The following is a 13,641-nucleotide window of genomic DNA, read 5'->3' on the forward strand; positions in this document are numbered from 1 at the left end:
AGAAACCTGCGCAGGAGTGTACTTAACAACTTTCCAAAGTTTCATGGCGATCGGATGAATGGTGTAGTAATGCATAAAGGACAAACAGACAGAAAGACAGACATTTGTTTTTATATATATATATAGATATACAGAGCCAGTTTCCTACAGGGGGTCTCTCAAAGGGGCAATATAATTAAGGGCATGGCTTAAAACATTTAGGCTAAAAATCTGCTCTCAGGATAGTGTGCCGTCTGACTGGCATTTTGCTGCTTCTGTTATTGCCTCCACGTAAGTAACATTGCACCTACAACAAGCCAGGACAATTGACTTTGTCAAAGGTTGTTAGGTGGAGCTGAGGAAGCAGGATTGAGTCTCAGCGTTGACTCAACATCCTGTGTTTCTGGGCAAATCACTTAATCGCCCGTTCCAACCGAAAAATAAATGAAGATGTCCTTGTTGGTGCTCATGTAAAGCACTTCAAGATTAGCAATACAGAAGTGAAAAAAATAAAAGTTACATCAAAGCAGTGAACTGCGCAGAGTTAAGATTTTTTTTCCCAGTCTGAATGTGAGGGTGGAAATGGAGAGCTCCAGTCTTATGATTAGGGTTGCCAGCTTATTAATTTGATGTCCCAGACGGTACAAAAATAAGCAGTCACCTAAAGCCGTATTTTCAGCACTTATCTGTGCATACTTCGAACAGCAGATATAAAGAGAAAGCGCTTTAATTGTGTTCTAGGGCTGCCTGCATGATCCATGACTTAGTGATAATTAAAGGGAACAAAGACATAAAAGTCACATTACAAATTAATACATACTTTTTTATTTATAACCCTATTTAGTGTCAAGAGAGGTCTTTGCAGGCTCTTTAAACAACACATGGCTGGCATTTTTCTTTGTCAAACCCAACATTATATTCCTTTTCATGAAATGCATTTTCACACTAGTAAATATAAAACATAAATGTAAGGAATAGGCAACAGGGGGGCCCTGGGGTTACTGGAACCAGAAAAAACACAAAGATCCCGTAACCAGTTTACAAAGTTATGTAAATATGAAAATGGTCTTTAAAGACCTGTTAAAAACCAGGGCCTTCAAAAAGTTAAGACTCCAGACTGCAGCAGCCCAGGCTGAGACCCCCAGTGAAGCCCACCGCCCCCACCCCTGAACGATGCGCCTATTCCGGACAGCAGGCGGACACCATGTTGACTTTCTCTTCGACAAACAGCCTGGTCCAAAGTCCAGGTCATGACCTGAACCCTTCCCGCCAGACCCGGCCTCCTGGCCAAGATGATAATAAAAAGGCGATCAGAGAGGGGCAATGCGCATAAAAAGGCTGTGCACACTGAGTGAGGTATCTGCAACCTGAGGCCGCCCTGTGCACACTGAGAGGGGGCTGTGGACACTGAGAGAGGCCTGTGGACACTGAGACGGCCCTGTGCACACTGAGAGAGGCCTGTGCACACTGAGAGAGGCCTGTGCACACTGAGAGAGGCCTGTGGACACTGAGACGGCCCTGTACACACTGAGAGAGGCCTGTGCACACTGAGAGAGGTATCTGCAACCTGAGACCGCCCTGTGCACACCGAGAAAGGCCAGTGCACATTGAGAGAGGCCTGTGCACACTGAGAGAGGCCTGTGGACACTGAGACGGCCCTGTGCACACTGAGAGATGCATGTGGACACTGAGGCGGCCCTGTGCACACTGAGAGAGACCTGTGCACACTGAGAGAGGTATCTGCAACCTGAGACCGCCCTGTGCAGTGCATGGAGAGGGGACTTTGCTCACTGAGAGGGGGCTGTGCACACGGAGAGGGGGCTGTGCACACTGAGAGAGGTATCTGCAACCTGAGACCGCCCTGTACACACTGAGATGGCTCCGTGCACACTGATAGAGGCCTGTGGACACTGAGACGGCCCTGTGCACACTGAGACAGCCCTGTGCACACTGAGGGGGGGGCTGTGCACACTGAGAGAGGTATCTGCAACCTCAAACCGCCCTGTGCAGTGCGTGGAGAGGGGACTGTGCACAATGAGAGAGGCCTGTGCACACTGAGAGAGGTATCTGCAACCTGAGACCGCCCTGTGCACACTGAGAGAGACCTGTGCACACTGAGAGAGGCCTGTGCACACTGAGAGAGGCCTGTGGACACTGAGACGGTCATGTGCCCACTGAGAGAGGCCTGTGCACACTGAGAGAGGTATCTGCAACCTGAAACTGCCCTGTGCAGTGCGTGGAGAGGGGACTGTGTACACTGAGAGGGGACTGTGCACACTGAGAGGGGGCTGTGCACACTGTGAGAGGCCTGTGCACACTGAAAGAGGTATCTGCAACCTGAGACCTCCCTGTGCACACAGAGAGGCCTGTGCACACTGAGAAAGGCCTGTGCACACTGAGAGAGGCCTGTGGACACTGAGACGGCCCTGTGCACACTGAGAGAGACCTGTGCACACTGAGAGAGGTATCTGCAACCTGAGACCGCCCTGTGCACACCGAGAGAGGCCTGTGCACACTGAGAGAGGCCTGTGCACACTGAGAGAGGCCTGTGGACACTGAGACGGCCCTGTGAACACTGAGAGAGGCCTGTGGACACTGAGAGAGGCCTGTGCACACTGAGAGAGGATTGTGGACACTGAGACGGTCCTGTGCACACTGAGAGAGGCCTGTGCACACTGAGAGAGGCCTATGCACACTGAGAGAGGCCTGTGGACACTGAGACAGCCCTGTACACACTGAGAAAGGCCTGTGCACACTGAGAGAGATATCTGCAACCTGAGACCGCCCTGTGCACTCCGAGAGAGGCCTGTGCACACTGAGAGAGGCCTGTGCACACTGAGAGAGGCCTGTGGACACTGAGACAGCCCTGTGCACACTGAGAGAGGCCTGTGCACACTGAGAGAGGCTTGTGCACGCTGAGAGAGGCCTGTGGACACTGAGACGGCCCTGTGCACACTGAGAGAGACCTGTGCACACTGAGAGAGGTATCTGCAACCTGAGACCGCCCTGTGCAGTGCATGGAGAGGGGACTGTGCACACTGAGAGGGGGCTGTGCACATGGAGAGGGGGCTGTGCACACTGAGAGAGGTATCTGCAACCTGAGACCGCCCTGTACACACTGAGATGGCTCCGGGCACACTGATAGAGGCCTGTGGATACTGAGACGGCCCTGTGCACACTGAGACGGCCCTGTGCACACTGAGGGGGGGCTGTGCACACTGAGAGAGGTATCTGCAACCTGACCACCCTGTGCAGTGCGTGGAGAGGGGACTGTGCACACTGAGAGAGGCCTGTGCACATTGAGAGAGATATCTGCAACCTGAGACCGCCCTGTGCACACTGAGAGAGGCCTGTGAACACTGAGAGAGGCCTGTGCACACTGAGAGAGGCCCGTGGACACTGAGACGGCCCTGTGCAAACTGAGAGAGGCCTGTGCACACTGAGAGAGGTATCTGCAACCTGAAACCGCCCTGTGCAGTGCGTGGAGAGGGGACTGTGTACACTGAGAGGGAACTGTGCACACTGAGAGGGGGCTGTGCACACTGTGAGAGGCCTGTGTACACTGAAAGAGGTATCTGCAACCTGAGACCTCCCTGTGCACATAGAGAGGCCTGTGCACACTGAGAGAGGCCTGTGCAGACTGAGAGAGGCCTGTGCACACTGAGAGAGGCCTGTGGACACTGAGACGGCCCTGTGCACACTGAGAGAGACCTGTGCACACTGAGAGAGGTATCTGCAACCTGAGACCGCCCTGTGCAGTGCATGGAGAGGGGACTGTGCACACTGAGAGGGGGCTGTGCACACGGAGAGGGGGCTGTGCACACTGAGAGAGGAATCTGCAACCTCAGACCGTCCTGTACACACTGAGATGGCTCCGTGAACACTGATAGAGGCCTGTGGACACTGAGACGGCCCTTTGCACTCTGAGACGGCCCTGTGCACGCTGAGGGGGGCTGTGCATACTGAGAGGGGCTGTGCATACTGATAAGGGCCTGTGCACTCTGAGAGAGGTATCTGCAACCTGAGACCGCCATGTGCACACTCAGAGAGGCCTGTGCACACTGAGAGAGGCTGTGCACACTAAGAGGGGCCTGTGCACACTGAGAGAGGTATCTGCAACCTGAGCCCGCCCTGTGCACACGTAGAGAGGTATCTGCAACCTGAGACCGCCCTGTGCACACTGAGAGAGGTATGTACAACCTGAGACCGCCCTGGGCACACTGAGAGGGGCTGTGTAGACTGAGAGGGGGCTGTGCACACTGAGAGAGGTATCTGCAAACTGAGACCGCCCTGTGCACACTGAGAGGGGACTGTGCACACTGAGAGGGGCTGTGCACACTGAGAGAGGACTGTGCACACTGAGAGGGGTATCTGCAAACTGAGACCGCCCTGTGCACACTGAGAGGGGGCTGTGTACACTGAGGGGGGCTGTGCACACTGAGAGGGGGCTGTGCACACTGAGACGGCCCTGTGCACACTGAGAGGGGCTGTGCACACTCAGGGGGGCTGTGCACGTTGAGAGGGGGCTGTGCACACTGAGGGAGGTATCTGCAACCTGAGACTGCCCTGTGCACACTGCGAGGAGGCTGTGCACACTGAGACGGGGCTGTGCCAACTGAGAGGGGCTGTGCACAGTGAGAGAGGCCTGTGCACACTGAGAGAGGAATCTGCAACCTGAGACCGCCCTGTGCACACTGAGAGAGGTATCTGCAACCTGAGACCGCCCTGTGCACACTGAGAGGGGCTGTGTACACTGAGAGGGGACTGTGCACTTTGAGAGGGGCTGTGCACACTTAGAGGGGCTGTGCACACTGAGAGGGGGCTGTTCACACTGAGAGGGGGCTGTTCACACTGAGAGAGGTATCTGCAACCTGAGACCACCCTGTGCACATTGAGAGGGGCTGTGTACACTGAGAGGGGGCTGTGCACACTGAGAGATATATCTGCAACCTGAGACCGCCCTGTGCACACTGAGAGGGGACTGTGCACACTGAGAGGGGCTGTGCACACTGAGAGAGGCCTGTGCACAATGAGAGAAGTATCTGCAACCTAAGACTGCCCTGTGCAGTGCGTGGAGAGGGGCCTGTGTACACTGAGAGGGGACTGTGCACACTGAGAGGGGGCTGTGCACACTGTGAGAGGCCTGTGCACACTGAAAGAGGTATCTGCAACCTGAGACCTCCCTGTGCACACAGAGAGGCCTGTGCTCACTGAGAGAGGCCTGTGCACACTGAGAGAGGCCTGTGGACACTGAGACGGCCCTGTGCACACTGAGAGAGACCTGTGCACACTGAGAGGGGGCTTTGTACACTGAGGGGACTGAGCACATGGCGAGGGGGCTGTGCACACTGAGAGAGGCCTGTGCACACTGAGAGGGGGCTGTGCACACTGAGGGGGCTGTGCACACTGAGAGAGGCCTGTGCACACTGAGAGGGGGCTGTGCACACTGAGGGGGGCTGTGCACACTGAGAGGGGGCTGTGCACACTGAGACGGCCCTGTGCACACTGAGAGGGGCTGTGCACACTGAGAGGGGGCTGTGCACATGGAGAGGGGGCTGTGCACACTGAGAGAGGCCTGTGCACACTGAGAGAGGTGTCTGCAACCTGAGACCGCCCTCTGCACACTGAGAGGGGGCTGTGCACACTGAGAGGGGCTGTGCACACTGAGAGAGGGCTGTGCACACTGAGAGGGGGCTGTGCACATGGAGAGGGGGCTGTGCACACTGAGAGAGGCCTGTGCACACTGAGAGAGGTGTCTGCAACCTGAGACCGCCCTCTGCACACTGAGAGGGGGCTGTGCACACTGAGAGGGGGCTGTGCACACTGAGAGGGGCTCTGCACACTGGAAGAGGTATCTGCAACCTGAGACCTCCCTGTGTACACTGAGAGGGGCTGTGCACACTGAGAGGGGCTGTGCACACTGAGAGGGGCTGTGCACACTGAGAGAGGCCTGTGCACACTGAGAGAGACCTGTTTACACTGAGAGAGGTATCTGCAACCTGAGACCGCCCTGTGCACACTGAGAGAGGCCTGTGCACACTGAGAGAGGTATTTGCAACCTGAGACCGCCCTGTGCACACTGAGAGAGGTATCTGCAACCTGAGACCGCACTGTGCAAACTGAGAGGGGCTGTGTACACTGAGAGGGGACTGTGCACTCTGAGAGGGGGCTGTGCATAATTAGACCGCCCTGTGCACACTGAGGGGGGAGTGCACACTGAGGGAGGTATCTGCAACCTGAGACCACCCTGTGCACACTGAGAGGGGACTGTGCGCTCTGAGAGGGTGCTCTGCACACTGAGGGGGGCTGTACACACTGAGAGGGGACTGTGCACACTGAGAGGGGCTGTGCACACCAAGAGGGGCTGTGTACACTGAGAGGGGGCTGTGCACACTGAGAGAGGTCTGTGCACACTGAGAGAGGTATCTGCAACCTGAGACCGCCCTGTGCACACTTAGAGGGGACATTCTCTCTGAGAGGGTGCTCTGCACATTTAGGGGGGTTGTGCACACTGAGAGGGGACTGTGCACACTGAGAGGGGACTCTGCACACTGAGAGGGTGTGTCGACACTGAGAGGGGACTGTGCACACTGAGAGAGGTATCTGCAACCTGAAACCGCCCTGTGCACACTGAGAGGGGCTGTGTACACTGAGAGGGGGCTGTGCACACTGAGAGGGGCTGTAGACACTGAGAGGGGCTGTGCACACTGAGAGACGTATCTGCAACCTGAGACCATCCTGTGCACACTGAGAGGGGACTGTGCGCTCTGAGAGGGTGCTATGCACACTGAGAGGGGCTTGCACACTGAGAGGGGCTGTGCACACTGAGAGGGGGTTGTGCACACTGAGAGAGGTATCAGCAACCTGAGACCACCCTGTGCACACTGAGAGGGGCTGTGTACACTGAGAGGGGGCTGTGCACACTGAGAGGGGGCTGTGCACACTGAGACCGCCCTGTGCACACTGAGAGAGGTATCTGCAACCTGAGACCGCCCTCTGCACACTGAGAGGGGGCTGTGCACACTGAGAGGGGCTGTGCACACTGAGAGGGGGCTGTGCACACTGAGAGGGGGCTGTGCACATGGAGAGGGGGCTGTGCACACTGAGAGAGGCCTGTGCACACTGAGAGAGGTGTCTGCAACCTGAGACCGCCCTCTGCACACTGAGAGGGGGCTGTGCACACTGAGAGGGGCTCTGCACACTGGAAGAGGTATCTGCAACCTGAGACCTCCCTGTGTACACTGAGAGGGGCTGTGCACACTGAGAGGGGCTGTGCACACTGAGAGAGGCCTGTGCACACTGAGAGAGACCTGTTTACACTGAGAGAGGTATCTGCAACCTGAGACCGCCCTGTGCTCACAGAGAGGCCTGTGCACACTGAGAGAGGTATTTGCAACCTGAGACCGCCCTGTGCACACTGAGAGAGGTATCTGCAACCTGAGACCGCACTGTGCAAACTGAGAGGGGCTGTGTACACTGAGAGGGGACTGTGCACTCTGAGAGGGGGCTGTGCATAATTAGACCGCCCTGTGCACACTGAGGGGGCAGTGCACACTGAGGGAGGTATCTGCAACCTGAGACCACCCTGTGCACACTGAGAGGGGACTGTGCGCTCTGAGAGGGTGCTCTGCACACTGAGGGGGGCTGTACACACTGAGAGGGGACTGTGCACACTGAGAGGGGCTGTGCACACCAAGAGGGGCTGTGTACACTGAGAGGGGGCTGTGCACACTGAGAGAGGTCTGTGCACACTGAGAGAGGTATCTGCAACCTGAGACCGCCCTGTGCACACTTAGAGGGGACTGTGCTCTCTGAGAGGGTGCTCTGCACATTGAGGGGGCTGTGCACACTGAGAGGGGACTGTGCACACTGAGAGGGGACTGTGCACACTGAGAGGGGACTCTGCACACTGAGAGGTGCTGTGTACACTGAGAGGGGACTGTGCACACTGAGAGAGGTATCTGCAACCTGAAACCGCCCTGTGCACACTGAGAGGGGCTGTGTACACTGAGAGGGGGCTGTGCACACTGAGAGGGGCTGTAGACACTGAGAGGGGCTGTGCACACTGAGAGACGTATCTGCAACCTGAGACCGTCCTGTGCACACTGAGAGGGGACTGTGCGCTCTGAGAGGGTGCTATGCACACTGAGAGGGGCTTGCACACTGAGAGGGGCTGTGCACACTGAGAGGGGGTTGTGCACACTGAGAGAGGTATCAGCAACCTGAGACCACCCTGTGCACACTGAGAGGGGCTGTGTACACTGAGAGGGGGCTGTGCACACTGAGAGGGGGCTGGGCACACTGAGACCGCCCTGTGCACACTGAGAGAGGTATCTGCAACCTGAGACCGCCCTGTGCAGTGCATGGAGAGGGGACTGTGCACACTGAGAGGGGGCTGTGCACACTGAGAGAGGTATCTGCAACCTGAGACCGCCCTGTGCACACTGAGAGGTGGCTGTGCACACTGAGAGAGGGATCTGCAACCTGAGACCGCCCTGTGCACACTGAGAGGGGACTGTGCGCTCTGAGAGGGTGCTCTGCACACTGAGGGGGCTGTGCACACTGAGAGGGGCCTGTGCACTCTGAGAGAGGGCTGTGCACGGTGAGAGGGGTTCTGCACACATAGAGGGGGCTGTGCACTCTGCCACCTTCGGGGCCTCAACACTGCTGCGTTTCGCTGCTGTGCACGGAGAGGGGTCTCTGCACACACATGTCTGTGAGTAAACAGCTATTTCCTAGTTTTTTGACACTCCATGTCTCACTAGAGCATCTCTCCTCACCACTCTACCCCTGAGTGTACAACATCTATCCTTACCACTCTACCTCTGAGTGTACAACATCTCTCCTTACCACTCTACCTCTGAGTGTACAACATCTCTCCTTACCACTCTACCTCTGAGTGTATAACATCTCTCCTCACCACTCTACCTCTGTGTGTGCAACATCCCTCCTTACCACTCTACCTCTGAGTGTACAACATCTCTCCTCAACACTCTACCTCTGAGTGTACAACATCTCTCCTTACCACTCTACCTCCGAGTGTACAACATCTCTCCTCGCCACTCTACCTCTGAGTGTACAACATCTCTCCTCAACACTCTACCCCTGAGTGTACAACATCTATCCTTACCACTCTACCTCTAAGTGTACAACATCTCTCCTTACCACTCTACCTCTGAGTGTACAACATCTCTCCTTACCACTCTACCTCTGAGTGTATAACATCTCTCCTCACCACTCTACCTCTGTGTGTGCAACATCCCTCCTTACCACTCTACCTCTGAGTGTACAACATCTCTCCTCAACACTCTACCTCTGAGTGTACAACATCTCTCCTTACCACTCTACCTCCGAGTGTACAACATCTCTCCTCGCCACTCTACCTCTGAGTGTACAACATCTCTCCTCAACACTCTACCTCTGAGTGTACAACATCTCTCCTTACCACTCTACCTCCGAGTGTACAACATCTCTCCTCGCCACTCTACCTCTGAGTGTACAACATCTCTCCTCAACACTCTACCTCTGAGTGTACAACATCTCTCCTTACCACTCTACCTCCGAGTGTACATCTCTCCTCGCCACTCTACCTCTGAGTGTACAACATCTCTCCTTACCACTCTACCTCTGAGTGTATAACATCTCTCCTCACCACTCTACCTCTGTGTGTGCAACATCCCTCCTTACCACTCTACCTCTGAGTGTACAACATCTCTCCTTACCACTCTATCTCCGAGCGTACAACATCTCTCCTCGCCACTCTACCTCCGAGTGTACAACATCTCTCCTCGCCACTGTACCTCTGAGTGTACAACATCTCTCCTCGCCACTCTACCTCTGAGTGTACATCTCTCCACACCACTCTACCTCTGAATGTACAACATCGCTCCACACCACTCTACCTCTGAGTGTACAACATCGCTCCACACCACTCTACCTCTGAGTGTACAACATCGCTCCACACCACTCTACCTCTGAGTGTACAACATCTCTCCTCGCCACTCTACCTCTGAGTGTACATCTCTCCACACCACTCTACCTGTGAGTGTACAACATCTCTCCTTACCACTCTACCTCTGAGTGTACAACATCTCTCCTTACCACTCTACCTCTGAGTGTACAACATCTGTCCTCGCCACTCTACCTCTGAGTGTACAACATCTCTCCACACCACTCTACCCCTGAGTGTACAACAACTCTCCTTACCACTCTACCCCTGAGTGTACAACATCTTTCCTTACCACTCTACCTCTGTTTGTAGAACATCTCTCCTCACCACTCTACCTCTACGTGTGGAACATCTCTCTTCATCACCTTACCTGTGATTGTAGAACATCTCCCACAAGCACTCTACCTCTGCATGTAGAACATCTGTCCTCAAATCTTTACCTATGTGAGTAGAACATCTCACCCCACCACTATACTTCTGTTTGTAGAATATCTCTCCTCACGACCGTATCTCTGCATGAAGAAGATTTCTAATCACCACTGTACCTTTGTGTGTAGAATATCTCTCCTTAAACTCTACCACTGCATGTAGAACATGTCTCCTTACCACTATACCTCTCTGATTAAAGTATCTCTCTTCAAAGCTCTACCTTCGTGTGCAGAACATCTATCCTCACCACTCTTGCACAATTCACAATGTCTCTCTTTACCACTGTGGCTAGGACATCCCTTCTCAATCTCTCTCTTTTAAGGGTAGAGCATCTCCCCTCAGCACTCTACCTCTGCATGTAGAACATCTCTCTTCCCCACTCTACCTCTGCATGTAGAACATCTCTCTTCCCCACTCTACCTCTGTGTGTAGAACATCTCTGCACTCCACTCTACTTCTGAGCATACAACTATTCTTCTCAGTACCCTACCTCTGCTTGTAGAACATCTTGCCTCAACACTCTACCTCTTGGTGTAGAACATCTCTTTTGCTCTGCAGGTACACCATCTCTCCTTACCACAGTGGCTTGGACATCCATTCTCACACTCTCTCTTTTGTGGGTAGAACATCTGTCCTCACCACTTTACCTCTGCGAGTAGAACTTCTCTCTTCACCATTCTACCTCAGCGTAGAACATCTCTCCTCACCACCTGAGTGTGGAACATCTCTCCTCACCACCTGAGTGTGGAACATCTGTCCTCACCACTTTACCTGTGTGTGTAAAATATCACTCCTCACCACCCTACCTCAGCGCGTAGAACATCTCTCATCATCTCTCTATCTCTGTACGCAGACCATCTCTCTATACCACACTACCTCTGCGTGTAGAACATCTATCCTCACCGCTATATCTCTGTGTGTAGAACATCTCTGCACTCCACTCTACTTCTGAGCATACAACTATTCTCCTCAGTACCCTACCTCTTCTTTTCTTTAGCTCTGCAGGTAGACTGTCTCTCCTTACCACTGTGGCTGGGACATCCTTTCTCACACTCTTTTGTGGGTAGAACATCTGTCCTCACCACTTTACCTCTGCGAGTACAACTTCTCTACTCACCAACCTATCCCTATGTGTAAAACATCTCCTATCAGTACTCAACCTCAGTACTTAGATCATCTCCCCTCACCACCATACCTCTAATTGTAGAAAATCTCTCCTTCCTACTCTACCTCTGCGGGTAGAACAACTCTCCTCCCCACAACCTGTATGCATAGAACATCACTCCTCCTCACTCTATCTCTGCGAGTTGAACATCTCGGCTCAACACTTTACATCTGAGAGTAGAAAATCTCCCCTCAACACTACCTATGCATGCAGAACATCTCTCCTCTCCATTCTGTCTCGGCGTGTAGAACATCTCTCCTCTCTTCTCTGTCTCTGTGTGTGGAACATCTCTCCTCATCACTCTACCTTTGCTAGTAGAACATCTCATCGCAACACTCTAGCTCTGCTTGTAGAATAGCTCTACTATCCACGCTACCTCTGCGTACAGAACATCTGTCCTCAAATCTTTACCTCTGCTTGTAGAACATCTCTCCTCACCACTATACCTCTGTGTGTACACTCCACTCTACTTCTAAGCATACAACAATTCTCCTCACTACCCTATCTCTGCATGTAGAACATCTCTCCTGTTCCCTCTACCTCTACATCTAGGACATCTCTCCTCAACACTCTACCTCTCCATGTATACATCTCTCCTCACCACTCTACCTCTGCGTGTAGAACATATCTCTTCCCCACTATACCTATGCGTATAGAACATCTCTCCTCATCACTGCTCACATCCTATCTCTGAGTGTAGAGCATCTCTCCTCATCACTCTATCTCTGCATGTAGAACATCTTTCCTCAACACTCTACCTCTGCATGTAAAACATCTCTCCTCTCCACTCTACCTCTCGTGGAGAAGTGTGGCTCACTGGTTAGAGGAGGCAGACCTGGAAGCAGAGGTCAGCCCGGGACCAGGGTTCAATTCCCGGCTCGGCGGGGTCTTGAGTCCTAAAATGTCCATGGACTCGACAATTCTCGCTCCGGTGCCTACTCGATTCACGGGTTCACACTCTGTGATTCTGGGCAATAGCTTGCTTAATCTCCACAACGGCCCCTCGCGGCGGGATGCCTGGCTTTCACCTTGTGGATACCCTGTCGGGTTTATCTCACAGGAGAATACCAGGACGGGTTCCCTAAGCAAGCGCTTAGAGACCGGTTGGTGATTTGCGCTATATAAATTCCTGTACATTTACATTTACCTCTGCGTGTAGAACATCTCTCCTTAACACTCTACCTCTGCACATAAAACATCTCTCCTCACCACTCTACCTCTACACATAAAACATCTCTTCTCACCACTCTGCCTCTGTGGTAGTATATCTCAACTCACCACTCTATCTCTGCATGAATAACATCTCTCCTGTCCACTCTACCTCTGGGTTAAGAACATCTCTCCTCACCAATCTAGCTCTACGATTACAACATCTCTCTTTCCCACTGTGGCTATGACATTCATTCTCGCACTCTTCTTTTTGTGTGTAAAACATTCGTCCTCACCACGTTAACTTTGCGTGTAAAATGTAACACCTCATCACACTAGCTCAGTGCTAGAACATCTCTCATCATCTCTTTATCTCTGTATGCAGAGCATCTCTCCACACCACCCTACCCCTGCACGTAGAACATCTCTCCTCACCAATCTACCCTTGCATGTAGAATATCTCTCCTCACCACTCTACCTCTGTGCATAGAACGTCCCTCCTTACCACTTTACTTCGTAGAACTACACTACCTCTACCCATTGAACATCTCAACACCTCTCTACCTCTGAGTGTAGAACATCTCTCCTCACCACTCTGCGTCTGCATGTGGAACATCTCTCCTCAACACTATACCTCTGCACGTAAAACATCTCTCCTCAACACTCTACCTTTGCACGTAAAATATCTCTCCTCACCTCTCTGCTTCTGTGCGTAGAATATCTCGAATCACTACTCTATCTCTGTGCATAGAACATCTCTCCTCCTCACTCCACCTCTGTGCGTAGAACATCTCTCCTCACCAATCTAGCTCTGTGAATGGAACGTCTCTCTTTCCCACGGTGGCTAGGACATCCATTTTTGCACGCTCTCTTTTGTGTGTAAAACATCCCTCCTCACCACGTTAACTCTGCGTGTAAAATGTAACACCTCATCACATTAGCTTAGTGCTAGAACATCTCTCATCATCCC

At 53.2% G+C, this 13,641-nt stretch overlaps 1 protein-coding gene across 2 annotated transcripts in view; it reads left to right on the forward strand.

Annotated features, from left to right (window-relative positions):
• The first annotated feature begins 1,426 nt into the window (after positions 1-1,426).
• The window catches only part of LOC147709889 (uncharacterized), a 239,011-nt gene continuing 226,796 nt past the window's right edge, over positions 1,427-13,641 (forward strand). Inside the window, exon 1 of one of the 2 annotated variants that reach the window (XM_086928328.1) lies at positions 1,427-4,168. The gene's annotated coding sequence lies outside the window, so the exon portion shown is untranslated. Of the gene's footprint in view, positions 4,169-8,293; positions 8,310-13,641 lie in introns of those variants that run through there. The other variant, XM_086928329.1, reaches the window with a different exon arrangement.

Source organism: Lissotriton vulgaris, chromosome 6, assembly GCF_964263255.1.
Source record: "Lissotriton vulgaris chromosome 6, aLisVul1.2, whole genome shotgun sequence".
NCBI classification, from domain to species: domain Eukaryota; kingdom Metazoa; phylum Chordata; class Amphibia; order Caudata; family Salamandridae; genus Lissotriton; species Lissotriton vulgaris.